Genomic DNA, 17,485 nt, shown 5'->3' on the forward strand with positions numbered 1-17,485 from the left:
CTAGTACTCAATTCTTTAGAGATAACTTAAAATATTTTCAGGTGTACTTTTCATGAAAGCTCTTGAAACCTTAGAGGAAAGACTAATAACTTTTCATTTTTGATCTTCAGTACTGTTTTCATTGTTATTTTCAAGCAAACATTTTTTTTTTAAGGGTTTATTGTGCGCCTTACTGGTTAATTAGATTTCTCCTATTCTCATTTCCCCTTCTATGTAAAATCTCAATTCTTTCATTTAAGTTGCTTTTTGATTAGTAATTAGTTTTATTATTTTCCTGCTATATATTTTTAATTATTCAATAAGATAAAAATAATGAGTTTAAGAAAACAGCATTCTATAAATCATGATGGGGCTATTGGGATGAATATAAAAAGAATAAAAATAATGTGTTTAGAAAGAATATAAATAATTTTGGTTGAAAAGACTCTTAAAGTTTAGATAATTCGAATATTTTAATTATGATTCAATTTCCTTTAAAGTAACAAATGTTCATCTAGACACAGTATCTAAAATGCTTCCTAAAGAAAGTAATGCAATTTAAAAATGTATAGCTCTTAGTTGTTTGGGTGTTACTGTTGCTTCTTCATGTCGATCAAAACTCTTCGCTGATTAAATATAAATTCGATAATTTCGAAATTAAGAAAGATTTTAAAGTCTTCTGCAACTAACTTTCTTCAGCTTCCCTAACTGCCTGCCCTACTGTATTTCTCCTAATACAATGGAAGCTTGATTTAAGGCTGTAGATGTGTTAAATATTTTTATACCAATGTATCTCTCCTGGTGCTGGATTTCAGAAATCAGCATTTTTTTTTTAAATAGGCAAGAATTCCACTTTTAATTATCTGTGCAAAACTGATTTCGTCATCGTTTTGTATGCCCACATATAAATTTGAGAATAAAATGAAATGTATCTTAAGAAAATGGAACCCATCTCTGAGTTTACAAATTGATTGAAGTTACACTTTTAACATGCGTCAAGTGGAATAGTAATAGTACATCTTTTATGTTTGTTACCAGCTGTGTAGAGCAGTATTTCTCAAGAATTTTGGTCTCAGGACTTCTTTGTATTATATATACCAATATTTATTTTGTTAGGAGTTAAAACTGGAGTTTAAAGCATATTAGTAGATATTTATTTAAAATAACATTAATAAACCTATTACATTTTTACTATACTTAACATGTTTTATGAAAACAGTGACAATATTTTCCAAAATAAAACAAAACAAAGCATAGTGAAAAAAGTTGCATTGTTTTGAGTTTTTACAGATCTTCAGTGTCTTCTTATATGTTTCTGAGTTCAATCTGTTGGGGGACCATATGCCAAGTAGATGGCCTCTGAAAAACTCCACTGTACATTTTGGGAACTAATATTTTAGAGATTTATTTATAGTAATCTTGGACATTTCTCATGTGATTTTGTAAGAATATTAAATTTTTCCCCCAATATGATTGTGAATGTCATTCTGTTTAAACTCACTATTTTCTCAATGGTTTTGACTCGCTACTGGAAAGGTTGTTGTATGCAATGTTTTGTTATTGTCTCTCCTAGTTTTTATTTTTACTTTTTTTTTCTGATTCTGGTGAAAGACTTCAAGCTTTCTTTTTGTCTTTATAGATGAATAGTATATTTAATGCAATTGCTGATGTATCTGGGTTAGACCTATCACATATTAGTTTTCACCTAATACCTATTTATGTTCTTTTTCCTCTCTGTTCTTGACTTCTTCCTGATTAATTAATAATCATGATATTACTATTTCTTCTTTGTTAGCATTTGGTTAGGTGTTCCTTTACTTTTAGTGATTTCTTGAGAAGTTATAATATTCTTGATATTATACGGATATCTTTTTCTATTATCTCAAGAGGTATCTTCTATTCCCGTGAATATAGATTAGATTTAATTTACTGACATTTTAATAACCATTCAGCAACAAGTTTTCAGGGGAAGGTAATAACTAAACAGGGGTTACAAATCTTATGTTTTTTATTCTTCTCTTGCCCATTATGCTATTATTATATATTTTAACTCCCCATTTATTTAAGCTCAACAGGTGAATATTTTTATTTATATACTCAATATTTATTTGTTATATTTATTATACTTATGGTCCCCACCCTCCCACACACACACACCTTTTAAAAATTTCTTGTTTCTCTGAGCTGCCATCAGGGACTACTTTTCTCCTTCATGAATAACATCACTTTTATGCCAGTTTGTGTAGGTTGTTAGTCTCTTTTCTTAGGTCTTATTTTTTAATTTCTATGTGTTTCAGCATGTTATATTATTCAGAACTGTCTTCGGTTCATAAATTCTAACTCTCCCTCTAATTATCTTTTAAATATATTCATCAAATTCTTAATTTTAGTCATCGTATTTTTCCATTTTGGGACTTTTTTTGGCTTTATTTTTATAGTTTCTGGTTCTCTGTTTACTTTTTTCATCTTGTATTTTATTTTCCTGTACATATTGTTCATAATAACATTAAAATTTGTATTTAATAATTTTATTATCTTTATCTTTATTTTCTTTTACTATTCAACTCTGTGTTCACATTTTTGAAGAAAGTTCTGTGATTTTATAGGTTTAGTCATTTAGATGGAGAGATGGACACTGTTTATGAAAAATCATGTCAATAACTCAAAGCTCTGGCTTATGTTTCTCCATTGAGGATTTAATTTTGCTTCAGGCTGACAGCTAGGCTGAAGGCAAAAGCAATCATAGATCAACTTAATTTAAATTAATTGTAACTAAGCTTTGATTTCTATGATGAATGGTTTATTTCTGATGCATACTTGCTGTTAGTATTTGCCCATCATGATTTCTTCCAAAAACTAGCAATTTTATCCTTCTTTCCACTACATTTAGATGCGGCTTTTGTTTCTCTATTTCCCTTTTTTACTGGGACTTAAACATTTCACATTCATCACTTACTGGAAGAGAAAAGTGATACCAAATGAGACTCGCATTTCTGGTTTTTCCTACTTTTTAGGATCTTACTAGCTTGTTAGCAATCTTATGACTTGAAGCACACATTAAACATTCGTCAGCATCATGGCGCCATGATTCATCTCAGAAATATGGAACTGGAAACATTTCACTCCCATACTCACAGCACAGAAGCTGGACAAACTTCATATTAATGACTTTTATTGAACCCATCAGGGAACTTATGTCACAGAGGATGATGAATACAGAAAGAAACCTGAGCTTTAGCTTATTAGTAGCAGATGCCACCTGATACTACATAAACCATCAATTTAATCTTCTTACAATAAAGTTTTAGAAACTGCTAAAGTTTAAGTGTAACCCGTGATGCTTCTGGTATCCACAGTCATAGGGAAGTTCCCATCTATTTATAGTCTATTCTTTAAAGATCCCACCTGGCTCTCAAAAAAAGGATTAAGTGAGGAAATTACAGAGATAGCTTCCCTCACCTTGTGTGATGCTGGCTGGTGGAGAGCGAGGATTCTAATATCATAATTTGTAACCATATATCTGGACCCTACTGCAATTTGGTCTCTAGCCTTGCTCAAGTGACAGGGCCATTTTGAAGTTTAAACTCTGACTCTGTCTACCTGACAAACTGCATTCTTTGTATTGTTTGATTCACCACAAACTTATTTTACTAGTTTATTTTGAAGACTCCCGCAAGAAAAAGAGTCTTTGGCTCATGCCTTTTGCCCCTTCTTTTTTGCTGAACATGTTTTATGACTCTAACCATTGGCCTTATCCCCTGACTCTACCTACTAATTATGAATAAACCAAAATAACCCGTCGTTCTTATCTTATAATCTCGCTTGCTGACCACTGAGTTAGCAGCCCCCTGACATCCAGTCGCCTCCACCAATCAGAAGATAAGTGATGCAAGGTTATGGTCTTGGGTCCCTAGCAATCCATCCTTTTTATCAGCAACTCCTCGCAACTTCTGCTTTTAAAACACTTGCCTTATTTTTCCCACCTTAGAACGTGTCTTCGGTTTAGACTGAAGGCTACGTTCTCTGATTCACATATGTATCAGAATAAAATGCTCTTTTATCCCTCAAAAGAGTCCTGTGGAACGTTCTTTTACAAGAGGAAAAATAGTTACTATTGAAACCCATGTAAACCCATGTTTCCTATCTCATCAATAGAACAAAAAAATGTATTCATTTATTCTTCTATGGAAAATTTTCACTACAGCTGTTGGAAGACCAGGAAAGCTACCACAGACACTCTACCTAGTCCCATTTTTCTTATATCAATTAAGTAACTAAGCCTTTAATCTCTGAGAGAAAAACTCTTACATGGTAGTCTGAAGATACTAGTAGACATTCAAGTCTGAAGAAAAGAAAGAGTATGAAAGAAAGAAAAAGAAAGAAAGAAAGAAAGAAAGAAAGAAAGAAAGAAAGAAAGAAAGAAAGAAAGAAAGAAAGAAAGAAGAGAAAACAAGAAAAAAGAAAAACAAAAAGAAAAAGAAAACATCCCTGGAGAAGAGGAAGAAAACATGGTGAAGGCTAAATCTCAACTCAGGTCCATAGCCTAGGGCTTGAGATAATCCGAGAAGATCAGAACATCATAGAGTGCTCACCCATGACCCTTCCCCTCTACTGTTGTACTGCCATACTAACAAGCCTCAAGAAAGAACTGATAGTGGAAAGAAGAGAGTTGTAAGAGAAAGACACTTTCAGCGAAGTAGTACAATAAAGGGACGAAAACCCAATCAGGGAGACAAAAACAAAATACAAATACTCCTCAACTTATAATGGGATTATTTTCCAATAAACTCTTCAAAATTAAAAACATCATAAATCAAAAATGTATTTAATACATTTAACCAACAAAACATCAAATCACCTTCAAATTACGTTCACAAAAAATCATGTCAAACCATTACAAATTGAGGTCCGACTATATTACTATAAATATTTGAATCTCTGGTGAACATAGCAACAACAATTCAACTCTGATAACCATAGTAACAACAAACTTTACACACAATCTGATTTCTGAATAGATTTGCACAAACCCTTGTAGTAACTAAAGGCCTGGGAGAAGGAAATGGTACTCTTTTTCAAACATTAAATAAAAGTTCCTTACTATCTATTGTCTGATATACCATGTACAACTTTCAACAATTGCTAAGCATGCCAAAATCAAGAGAAAAAACTTAAAGGTAAATCAGTTATGAGAAACAGACACACAGATATTTCACAGGTATCAGAATTACCAGGCAGAGAATTTTAAATAACTTTAATTAATACGTTAAAAGGTATAATGCAAATTGTAAAAACAAATAATTTTAGAAAATAAATAGGAACCATAGGAAAGAACCAAATGGAATTGAGAGAAATTAAAAACAGTATAACAGAAGTAAAAAATGCTTTTACTGGACTCAGCAGCAGATTTGACAAAAAAGATGAAAGACATGGTAAACTTGAAGATATTTCAATAGAAATTACCCAAACTGAAAAGCAAAGATAAAATAGAGTGAGGAGAAAAGAGAATTATCTAAGAGCTGTGGTAAATATCAAATCGTTTTAACACACAATACGAACATAAGCACTTTATATTTTTATATACATATAGCACACATTAAACTTACTTTGCCTTTTTTTGTTTATTTAAAAAAAGAATTAAATAGCATATTTGAGTGTTAATCACAATATATGTTCAGTTTGAAAAATGAATCCCTCCCTAAATATTCTTATTGTTTGACATCTACTTATGCATATTTATGAATGAAGCTAAATATGGAGAAGCAACTAGTTTAAGTATTAGCTCTGATAATATTATATTATAGCCTGAAATATAAAGTAAATACATATAAGTATATTCATAAATAAATGATTGAATAAGTAAATTAATAGGGATGAAGAGACCAACATTTATTATGAAAAAATTCTAAAACATATATGTAGATGCACGGTCCTCTTGGAAGAGGAGTTCACTTCCCTTCTTTTTCATGTGGACTGGACATGATGACTCAACTCCAAATAACAGTTTATGGAAGAAAAAAATACTAACTTGACAGTAGATACTTGGAAATATTATTATTATCACCAGTGATGTCATTTTGATATTATGCATTCCATTATTATATGATGAGAAAGGCTCTTCTGAACTATTCTCTGAAACCTATAACTCAACTCTAGTCATGAGAAAAGCATCAGACAAATCTAACTTGAGGAACATTTTATGAAATATGTAGCCAGTACTCTTCAAGACAACCAAAGTCATGGGAAATAAAAAAAAAAGACTGAATAACAATTACAAACTAGAACAAATTAAGGAGACATAACAACTAAATGGGTGTGCTATTCTGAATTGGACATGAACCAGAAAAAAAAAAGTAAACAATATGAAATTCAAATAAAATATGGAATTTAGTTAATAGATTTTAGTTTTCATAAGTGTATATGAAAATCTAAGATATAACAAAAAGAGAAACTGAGGAAGGAGTGCTATGGTTTGAATATGTACCCTGGAAACTCATTTGTTGAAATTCTAACCCCTAAAGGGGGTAGTTTTAGAAAGTGAGGACTTGGGGAGGTGCTCGTGCCACAAGGGTAAAACTCATGAATGCTCTTGGAAACTGTTTTCCAGAAAGATCTCATAGAATCTCCTATACTCATCCATGGTGGGAGGACACGGAAAGAAGGTGCCGCCAATAAACCAGAAATCAAGCTCTCACCAGTCACTACAATGAATCTGCCAGCACCACGGTCTTGGACTTCTCAGTCTCCAGAAATGTGAGAAATAAATTCCTGCTGTTTATAAAGTAAAAATCTTTGTTGTTTATTATAGCAACCCAAAAGCAGTAAGGCAAAGGTTATATGGACACTCTGTGTTACTTTTAACATTTTTTGGGGAAATATAAATTTATTTTAAAATACAAAAGTTATTTAAAATAGTCTAGATATTTTAACTGTCCTCATGAAATAATTGGTGAAAACAACCTGAATCACCAATATGTGGCTCAATTCCATTTATAGAGGATTTTTAATGACAGCCTAGGTAGATTAAATTTTATGTTGTGAATAGCCAAACAAATCAAAACAGTTTTTTGACAATATTATTCTCGCTGGAGTTTTGAATGGAAAACAACTTTGGAGACCAGGTGTTAAGTTTTGAGGATGTTAGTATGGTGTTACTTCTATGTATGAATTAATAATAGACTATAAAATGGTGATAGTGGTGATGGAATGAAAAAGGGTAAATCAGATACAAGCACTACAAAAACTTTGTGACATATTACAATATTCTGATAATTTACATTATCTGATAATATAACTCTTTATGTTTCTAAGAATTAACAGAAATTAGAAGGAAACAGGGCTGTCTGATAACATAATTTTAGTAAATTTATCACGGTGGAGTAAATGAAACTACTACATTAAACTTATTTTTGCCTTAATATATATTATTTACATGCCACCTGAGAACTAAGCCACTAATCAAAACATTACACTTTATGCTCAATAATAAAAAAAAAAAGAATATTACTAGAACTGTGCACTGAAAAATGGTATCACATAAAATTGAGGTGGTGGTGGTGGTGGTTTGGTTGTTTGGGAATTATTTTTTTAGTAACAATACTTTTTTCTCTTTCTTTTTCTCTTTTATATAATACCAAAATTCTTCATTGAAATTACATGATGTACCCACTAATTGTTGTTTTAGAATAATAACACCGATTTTAAGTAATTTATAATCTGTAATTAAGATAAGAAAAGTGTACATGATAAAGCTGAAATCATATTTATTTTTTAAATTATCTAATTTAAAAAATAATTAATAAAGGAATAAATGAATGTTGACATAATTAAAAAATAAAAAAACAATTTTTATTAAACAGAGGTGAAAATAATGCTTTCAGGAGAGTAATTAATTGAATTCCAAAGACTGTAGTTAAAATTATATAACGACATGAAAGAAAATAAATTTGAATAACTTCAATTTTTTTACCTGCATTTTACTAAGGATTGATGAAGACAGGTAAAAGATACAAACAACAATAAGATATTTAGAAAAACAAACAAACGAAATTGAAAATATTTTAATAGTTTTCCTTCAATATCATCATGATACTTCTTACTGAACAGTGGATTCTAACCTTATTTTTGTAAGTTTATGTATTTGTCCATGCATGTTCTGTTTACTTTTCATTATTAAGGAAATAAATAAATAGGCAGATGGACAAGGTGTCTAATTATTTCCCAATATGATTACTCCTATATTTAATATTGTAAAATATGCTGTGTTTGAAGGCACTGGTTTGATCCCATTTTAGTAATTTTAAAAGCTGATTTATTTTCTTATAAAACTGTTACTTATAAATAGTATATATGCTTGATTTATCTGTTATTATAGTACATCTGGAGAAATGAGCTTCATTTTTAATGATAAGGAGTTTCTTAAAGCTTTATAGTTTCTATTTTCTCAAGACATTTACCAAAAGCTGTTCAAGAAAAAAAAAATTTATGTTGACATTAAGACACAATAAAAACACTTTATTCTCAGAAACTGAAGAGTATTAAGTGGAAGTTTTGGGTTTGAAATGATTCTTAGCTTTCCTAGAATAAATGGGGACATTTTTAAAAATAGATTATTAATTCTCAGCCTATCTTGGAAATTGCAGTCACTGCCATAAAAAAGTATTATGGCAAACTCTATTTATTTTTTTTTAAGTTTATTTCAAGTACTGACTTTTCAGAAATGCCTTTCCAAAAGTGAATTAATTAAATGCTTTTCCAACTATAGTTCTGAGAAATAACCAAAGCTCTTTGGTATTTAGGTTAATGGCAGTTATATGTTTGTAGCAATGCTCCTTTTAGGACAAATAAAATATTTAGTCCCGTTGATCTTCAAACACAACTGTTATAGTAGATAAAGAGAGAATACCTGGTGGTCTACACATGATGAATGTGTGTGCACATGTGTAAAATAGCTTAAAAAGAAACACATATATTCTTTGTAAATAACATTCTAACGATAATGAAAATTGAAGACAAATTATATTTTATTCATTCCAATAATATGTAAGAGATACAAAAAACAGGAAAAGCATTAAAAAAGTTCTGATTTTACCTTACATCGACTCTCTATTGAAATATACTCCATAAAGTAAAATCTAAGGTAAAATACAAACATTATTTTAGATATTTCATCCGCTATCACAAAATACTATAGACTCGTATTTTATAAACAACAGAAATTAATTTCTCACAGTTCTGGAACTCTGAGGTAAGGATGTCAGTGTGGTTGGGTTCTGGTGAGAGCCATCTCTTCCCAGTTTCAGGCTGCCAGCTTTGCACTGTGTCTTCATATGGTGGGAAGAGAGGAAAACCCTCTCCTCATTCTTAGAGCTCTAATCCCATTCATGAGAGCTCCACCTTCAAGACTTTACTTAACCCTCACTACTTCTCGAAGATCTTACCTCCTAATACCATTGCATTGGGGACAAGAGTTTCAACATATGGATTTGTGAGAGACCTAAATATTCAGTTGATCAGAATTACTAAAATTAAATTTTACCAAAATATCATCCATCATTTTACATGATTTAAATTTTCAATGATAATAGTGACATATTAAAGATAAGGTAGTTTCTGTTTATAATTACATGTGAATTTCAAAACACAATGCAAGATCTACATAAAGATAGCTGCACCAGTAATGTCCACATCCTTGTGGATATTTCTGATTCGTTTAACTTTTGATATTCTTCAGTCAGAACTAATAATGGAACTGATCTCTCCTACATATTTAGTCTCATTCTCAAATGATAATTGACCTAAATGTATTTTGAAAAATATTAGAATGTTCTGGGAGATACATCTGAAACTTAACGCACATCGTATTGGTAAATACTCAAGATTTTCAATGATTTTTCACATAAAGAGAAAGGAGCAAAAAGATTATTTAAATAATGAGTATTCTGTGATACATATTACACAAACAGAAAAGAAACATGTTTTTATATATAAATTTTTCCATGATTCATAATAAGGTTTTCCAGATAATCTAAAAGTACGTATTTCGTGGTAAAGGAGTTAATTAAAGCAATTTTCTATTTTAATTATTGTAACTGGAAAAAATAAATCATCATGTTTTAGAGGAATTATATGTTAATTGTTTTTATAATTGTCCATAAATATAAAGATCAAATTCCTCATGTTTCTTTGAAAGGGCAAGCATACCATTTGGAATTATACATATATTCATTCAAATATCTGTTCTACTTTATGACCTTGAGGATGTTACTTTATTTTTTAATTGATTTATATTTTTAATTATAGTCAGCATGTAATACTATGTTATTTTCAATTGTAAAAGATAGTAATTAAACATTTATATAATTAATGAAATGGTCACCCTAATATATCTAGTACCTATCTGACACCATATGTAGTTATTGACTGTATTCTCTATGCTACACTTAACATCCTCATGACTATTTTGTTATTACCAATTTCATTTTTTAACCCCTTCTTTTTTCACCCACCTTCAACCCCCCTTGCATATGGCAACCATCAAATGTTCTCTGTATCTATGAGTTTGTTTCTATTTTGTTTGTTTATTTATTTCCTTTTTTAGATTCCACATATAAATAAAATCATATAGTATTTGTCTTTCTCTGTCTTATTTCAGTTAGCATAATTCCCTCTAGGTTCATCCATGTTGTTACAGATGACAAGATTTCATTCTTTTTATGGCTAATATTCCATTGTATATCTGTACCACTTCTTTATTCATTCATCTATTGATGGAAACTTAGGTTACTTCTTCATTTGACTATTGTAAATAATGCTGCAATGAAAATATGGATTTACATGTCTCTTGGAATTAGTGATTTGTTTTTTTCAAATAAATACTCAGAAGTGGGATAACTGAGTCCTTAATTGTCTCTTGTTATAGTCTTTGTTTTAAAGTCTATTTGATCTGGTATAAGTGTCGTTACTCCAGATTTTGTTTTTTTGTTTCCATTTTCATAAAACATCTTTTTGTGTCCTTTTACTTTCAGGCTGTGTGTATCTTTTGACCTAAAGTGAATCTCTCATAGCAGCATATGTAAGGGTATTGTTTTCTTATCATTCATCCACCCTATGTCTTTTTATTGGAGTATTTAATCTATTTACATTTAAAGTAATTGTTGATAGATATGTAGTGATAGCCATTTTACTCTTCATATTTTTTTTTAAATTTTTCTTCTCCTTAAAGAAGTCCCTTTAACATTTATTTTAATACTGATTTGGCGTCGATGATTCCTTTAGCTTTTTTTTTTTTTTTTTTTTTCCATTTTTTGTCTGGGGAACTCTATTTGTCTTCTGATTCTAAATGATAACTTTGCTGGGTAGAGTAATCTTAGTTGTAGTTCCTTCCTTTTCCTCACTTTGAATGTTTTGTGTGACTCCCTTCTGGCTTGGAGTTTCTGTTGAGAAATCAGCTGACAGTCTTATAAGAGTTCCCTTGTAGGTAACTGCTCTTCTCTTTATGCTTTTAAGATTCTCTCTTTTTCTTCAACTTTTGACACTTAACAATGATATGTCTGGGTGTGGGCTTCTTTGAGTTCATCTCATTTGGAACTTCTTGCACTTCCTGGAAATGTATGTTTATTTCCTTCACCATGTTAGGAAAGTTTTTTGTTGTTATTTCTTCAAATAGGTTTTAAATTTCTTGCTCTCTCTCTCTCCCTCCGGTACCCCTATGATGCAAACATTCATATGCTTGATATTGTCCAAGAGGCCCCTTAAACTATCTTAATTTTTTTGGACTCTTTTTTATTGTTGCTGTTCTGCTTGGTCAGAGCAATTTGAATCTTGAAATGTGTGAGAAACTACAGGAAGCCACATGGGATATAAAATGTAAGGTACTATATCAAAGTCAATGGGAATTGCTAGAAAAAATTATTAAAGGCTACAAATTAATCTGAGACTTCAGTACCCCCCCCCCAAATTTAACAGCAGCCAGCCTCATTAATTATTAAAATAATTTTAGGTATTATACAGCATAGAATATAGAAGAAATGGACACATTTGATTTTGTGTAATAAACAGAATAGGTATCCTTAAAAGTTTATTTTGAGTAGAAATAACTGGTTATAAACTATCTACCCAATTTAATTAATACTATGTTGATATTAAATATAGTAACAAATATATTGATTTACTATTTCTCTGTTTCAAGGACATATGACAAAGTTTGAAAGATTACTATGTTTTCCTTCTACTCCCTCAGTAATTCCCTCATGCCAGCCCCTCTTACATTGAACATTCTTTTAATCTTTATTAATATCTTGAATTTGTTTAAAGAGTTAAATTACTGTTTACATTGGTAACAATTATGAAACTAAATTTTTGTATAAGGATATTCGTGTGTGTGTGTGTGTGTGTGTGTGTGTGTGTGTTAAGAATTCAGATGGGAAATAGGGGAAGAAAGAGATATTGAATTGTTTTAAGTGCCTCTGATATCTTTTCATTGCCATTAATTCTATAAAGAAAAGAGGTAGACTTTCTTGCATTTTTTGAGTGAAATTTATGCCATCCAGTGAAAATTATGTGAACTAGTACATGACTTTAAATGTTTATTCAAGTTCCCTCTTATAATGTGTTTGAATATAAAATTCTAAGATTCTATGTATTAAAAATGAATAAAAAATCTCTAAAATATAGGTTTAAGAAGTATGAGATACACATATGCATACACATATACAACTAAATAACTAACTATATATAAACTAGGTATATTAGTTAGACAATAGAATAGTTTGATACACATCTAATTGGATTTTTTATAATAAAAAGGAAATGCAGATTGCTGCTTTTTTTTTAGCCTTTGATGTATCATCTTAAAATATTACATAGAAAGATTGTATGTATGCACATGCTCATTTATTTCTAGTACATTTGTAGTCTATGTAAGTTGAAACAACAGCAAGATTTCTAAAAATTCACATAGCTTTGGCTGTCTGCCAATGTTCATAGCCTGAATTCAAATTAGTCCATTGCTGAAATTTAAATTAAAATAACATGTCATGATTTTCTTTTAAATATAGTTATCACAGATGTTTACAAATTTTCAAAACAAATTCAATCAATGCAATAATGCAAATACATATGATTTCTATTATTGTTTCAAGTAAAAACTATAATAAATAAATATGAAGCTGTAAACTGATACTCTTTTTTATAAAATGCATACATAATTCATTCAATACATATGTTATTAAGATACCATTTTCTAAAATCATAGCTAATTAAACTTTGCCTTCTATAATGAATTAAGTCAACCTAAATCAGTATTTAAAACAACCAAAAGAAGTAGAAATTTATTTTGAAGATGCAGCAAATAAAAATTTGAAAATTACATATCTCAACATTACTTAATCTAATCAGACACCTCTTACTACATCTGAAATAATTTTACACTATTAGCAACATTTGATTATCTGATTAATTCACTTAATAAAGTTTATAAAATTTGATTAACAAAATAGTTTGTAAAGTAATTGTCTACAAATCACTTATAATCATTTTTCACATTGTGAAATACTGATTAATAAAATTTTTTTCTAAATTTTCTTGAAAATATTCCAATATTTCAAAATTTTCAGCATTTAATATACTTATTTATTACCACATAATTCAACTTCTGTATTAGTCAGAGTTCTTTAGAGAAACAGAATCAATAAGATGTATAAGGAACTAGCTCACACTGTGGTCCAGATAAGTAGATATATAAAATTAGCTATCCCAATTTACCCCTTATTTTGGCAACTGGTCATGTAGTCATAGATGATGTTTACATTATCTTCCTCTATTCATTCCATATCATGTTTGCCTTCAGCAAGAACCTTATGGTTCTTTACCTGGTGGAGTGACTCAAATCCTTATTTCTGAATAAAGATATGAGCTATTAGTAGTCTTGCTTGGTTTGGGTTGTCATTATCTTCTATTGACTTTAATTACAGGTCTTAATCATACTAAGAGATGACCTTGAGAATATCCTGTATTCCAGATACACTCTTGTTCTTTCATTATGGACTAGCAGTCCAATTTCTCCTTGGTAGAGAGTAGAAATCATCTCAGCCAGCACAATAAGTCTCTTTTTAGCCTGTTTATTTAGAGCCATGAAAGATCCAAAGTGGCTAGGTGGTGGTCTTAACTTCTAATTCAATGGAATCATTATTGATTTGTGTCTCCTGGTGAGTGTTACTCTCTTTGGAACTAAGACTTCTAGGTCAATAGAGCCCAGAGACTGGGAACAGAAACCAAAATTTTTGCTAGTGGGTAAAGTAAGATTTTTCTATTGTGAGGGGTAATAGTGTGTGGTGCTTATTACCATGTCCACCCCTTTATTTTCAGACCTATAAATCCTAGCCTCTGCTGAGATGGCTGGGATACCATGAGTCACCCCTATGATCTCTATCAAATTATTTTTCAATCATACTCAGTATTCTCTCCAGAACATGCTTCCCCCCCCTTTTTTTTTGCAATATCAATAGGCTGAGAATTTCCCAAAAGTTCAGATTCTGCTTCCCTTTTTGCTTAATAACTCCTTGAATTTATCTTTCTCCTCTTTCATTTTACTACAATCAGTAAGGGGAAATCATGCACAGCTTCTTATGTTTTTCATACCACATAAATTAAAACTTTTAGGACTCAACACATAACATTTTATAATTTGAATATAATTCAGACTCTATGAGTTATATAAATACAACTTAAACTCTATGAATGATTTGAATACTACATAGCCTCTCTGAATGATGAAATTTGATGAACTGCAATTATTATTATTGAAGATATCACAAATTTAAGAAAACCCTTATATATTTTTTTAGAATTGAAATGTTCTTAGACACTACTGATTACTTTTTTCACAAATCATAGTTGACTTAAAATAATTATGTGACTTAATGGTTATTAGATGTAATTGGGTAAAGATATGTAATTTTATATATTATAATTATATTCATAGAAATTATCTTTGGGGATTAAGAAGCAATGTAATTATTTATGTTGAATATAATAATTTTATTTTCACTTCTAAAAAATAGATGAAAAACTAACATTTAACTCACACTAAGCTTCTTTTATTTTCCATAGTTTCCTGGTATTAAAGTATACTTTATTTGTTTAACCTGATGTTTGTGCTGAGTTAAAATAATTATGGCCATCAGTAGATGTTAGCCCACAAACTATTTAGCAACATAAGCCATAATGACTTTTGTTTAGTTGTCAATAAGTAAAATTTTTGCCCATGGATTAGAAGTATTAATATTGTTAAAATAGTCATACTACCTAAAGCAATCAATGGATTCAGTGCAATCTCTATAAAAATTCCAATGACATTTTTCATAGAAATAGAAAAAACAATCTTAAAATTTGTATGGATCACAAAGTATCCGAATAATCAAAGCAATCTTGAAAAAGAACAAAACTAGAGGCATAGAGGCATATACACTTTCTAATTTCAAATCATATAACAAAGCTATAATAATGGAAACTGTATAATACTGGCATAATAAAAAGACACACAAATCAATGGAACAAAGTAGAGACCCTAGAAATTAACCCACACATATATAGTCAGTTAATTTACAACAAAGGAGCAAAGAATATGCAATGGCAAAGGATAGCCTCTTCAATAAATGCTGTTGGGAAAACTTGGCTAGGCATATGTGAAAGAGTAAAACTGGACCATTATATTTCACCATACACAAAAATAAAATCAAAATAGATTAAACTTCTTGGCAATATTTTTTTTTATTTGATAATAAAAGCAAGGCAATAAAAGCAAAATTAAACGAGTGGAACTACATCAAATATTTTCTGTACGGTAAAGAAAACCACCCACAAAGTAAAAATGAAACCTATGGAATGGAAGAAAATATGTGCAAATTATATACGTGTTAGGGGTTAATACACAATATATGTATAAAATCTCATACAACTTAATTGAAAAGAAACGAGCCAGAAATTGGGCAAATGATCTGAATAAACATTTTTTCCAAAAAAGTCATACAAATGGTCAACAAGACATGAAAAGATATTCAACTTCATTAATCATCATGAAAATCCAAATCAAAATCATAAGCTATAATCTCATACGTTTTAGAATAGCTATTATCAAAAGGACAAGAAATAACAAGTGTTCGCAAAGATTTGGTGAAAAAAAGAACCTTTATTCACTGTTGGTAGGCATGTACAATAAAGGAATTAAGCTATAAATATGATAGGTATTTCAAACCATTGGCATGTTTCATAGAAATGGTGGTTTCCAAGGAAACTACTAAAATAATGTTATCTGTGGAATTATGTCTCTTTAAAATTCATTTGTTGATGCCTGAACTCCCAGTACTTCAGAATATAACCATTTGGAGATCAGCCTTTTAAAGAGGTTTGTAAATAAAATGAGGCAATTAAGGTGTTCCCTACTCTAATCTGACTAGTATTCTTATAAGATGAATTTTATACACAAACAAAGAAACAGGTTGTTATGGAATGAATGTTTATACCCTCCAAATTGATATGATGAACCCCTAATCCTAATGTAATTTTTAGAGATAGAATCTTTGGGAAGTTTTTTGGGTTAGATGAGAGCATGTAGGTGGAGTTCTGGTCCGATAGGATAAGATTCCATTCCTTTATAAGAAGAGATACCAGTGTTCCCTTCTGCAGTACATGTACTAAAATTAGAATAATACAGAGAAGATTAGCATAGCCAATGTGCAAAAATGACATCAAATTCATTAAACATGAAGGAGAAGAGGAAGAGGAAGAGGAAGGAAGAGGAAAAAGAGGAGGAAGAAGAGAAGAAGAGGAGGAAGAGAGGGAGGAGAAGGAGAAGATAGAGGAGGAGGAGACAATCAAGAATTTATATTCTATCTTCAGCAGGTGAGGACACAAAAAAGTAACTGTCTACAAGCCAAGAAGAGAGGTCTCACCAGAAATTGAATCAGCTAGCACATTGATCTTGGCCTTCCAGTCTCCCAAACTGTGGAAAATAAATTTCTTTTATTTAAGCCACTCAGTCTGTGGTATTTTGTTATAGAAGCCACAGCAAAATAATGCAAACAATACTTGTTATTATATTATTATCACACTCTCTAATTCAAAAAAAGATGAAGAAAATGAATATTGAATGAAGGGAAATGGGAAAAGATGGGAAGTAAACAAATGAAAAATCGATTTTAAATAAACAGTGTATTAGATTTGACATAATCACAAAGTCTAAAACCTATTTTTCTAGAAAAGGAAGTAGCATATTGAAACAATTTCATAAAAAAGTGAGAGATAAAACTTGACACTTGTTATTAAAATGACGAAATTTCAGCAAAATTTATTTTTATTTTAAAAAATAGTTGCCTAATTTTTTGTGGGAAAAAATTTCACTTATTGTTTAAAAATTGACCAAAATAAGTATTATTTTAAACTGGTGATAGTAAGTATAAAATAATTTTGTTTCACATCTATGCATTTTGATAAGAAAGAAAACAAT

General features: G+C 30.2%; 1 non-coding gene across 1 annotated transcript; it reads left to right on the forward strand.

Annotated features, from left to right (window-relative positions):
- The first annotated feature begins 16,649 nt into the window (after window positions 1-16,649).
- LOC118601094 lies at window positions 16,650-16,757 on the forward strand. The gene has a single exon (XR_004950193.1). It is a non-coding gene; the product is annotated as a U6 spliceosomal RNA (small nuclear RNA).
- The last annotated feature ends 728 nt before the right edge of the window (window positions 16,758-17,485 follow it).

The sequence above is a fragment of the Rousettus aegyptiacus genome, unplaced genomic scaffold (assembly GCF_014176215.1).
Source record: "Rousettus aegyptiacus isolate mRouAeg1 unplaced genomic scaffold, mRouAeg1.p scaffold_m13_p_3, whole genome shotgun sequence".
Lineage (NCBI taxonomy): Eukaryota > Metazoa > Chordata > Mammalia > Chiroptera > Pteropodidae > Rousettus > Rousettus aegyptiacus.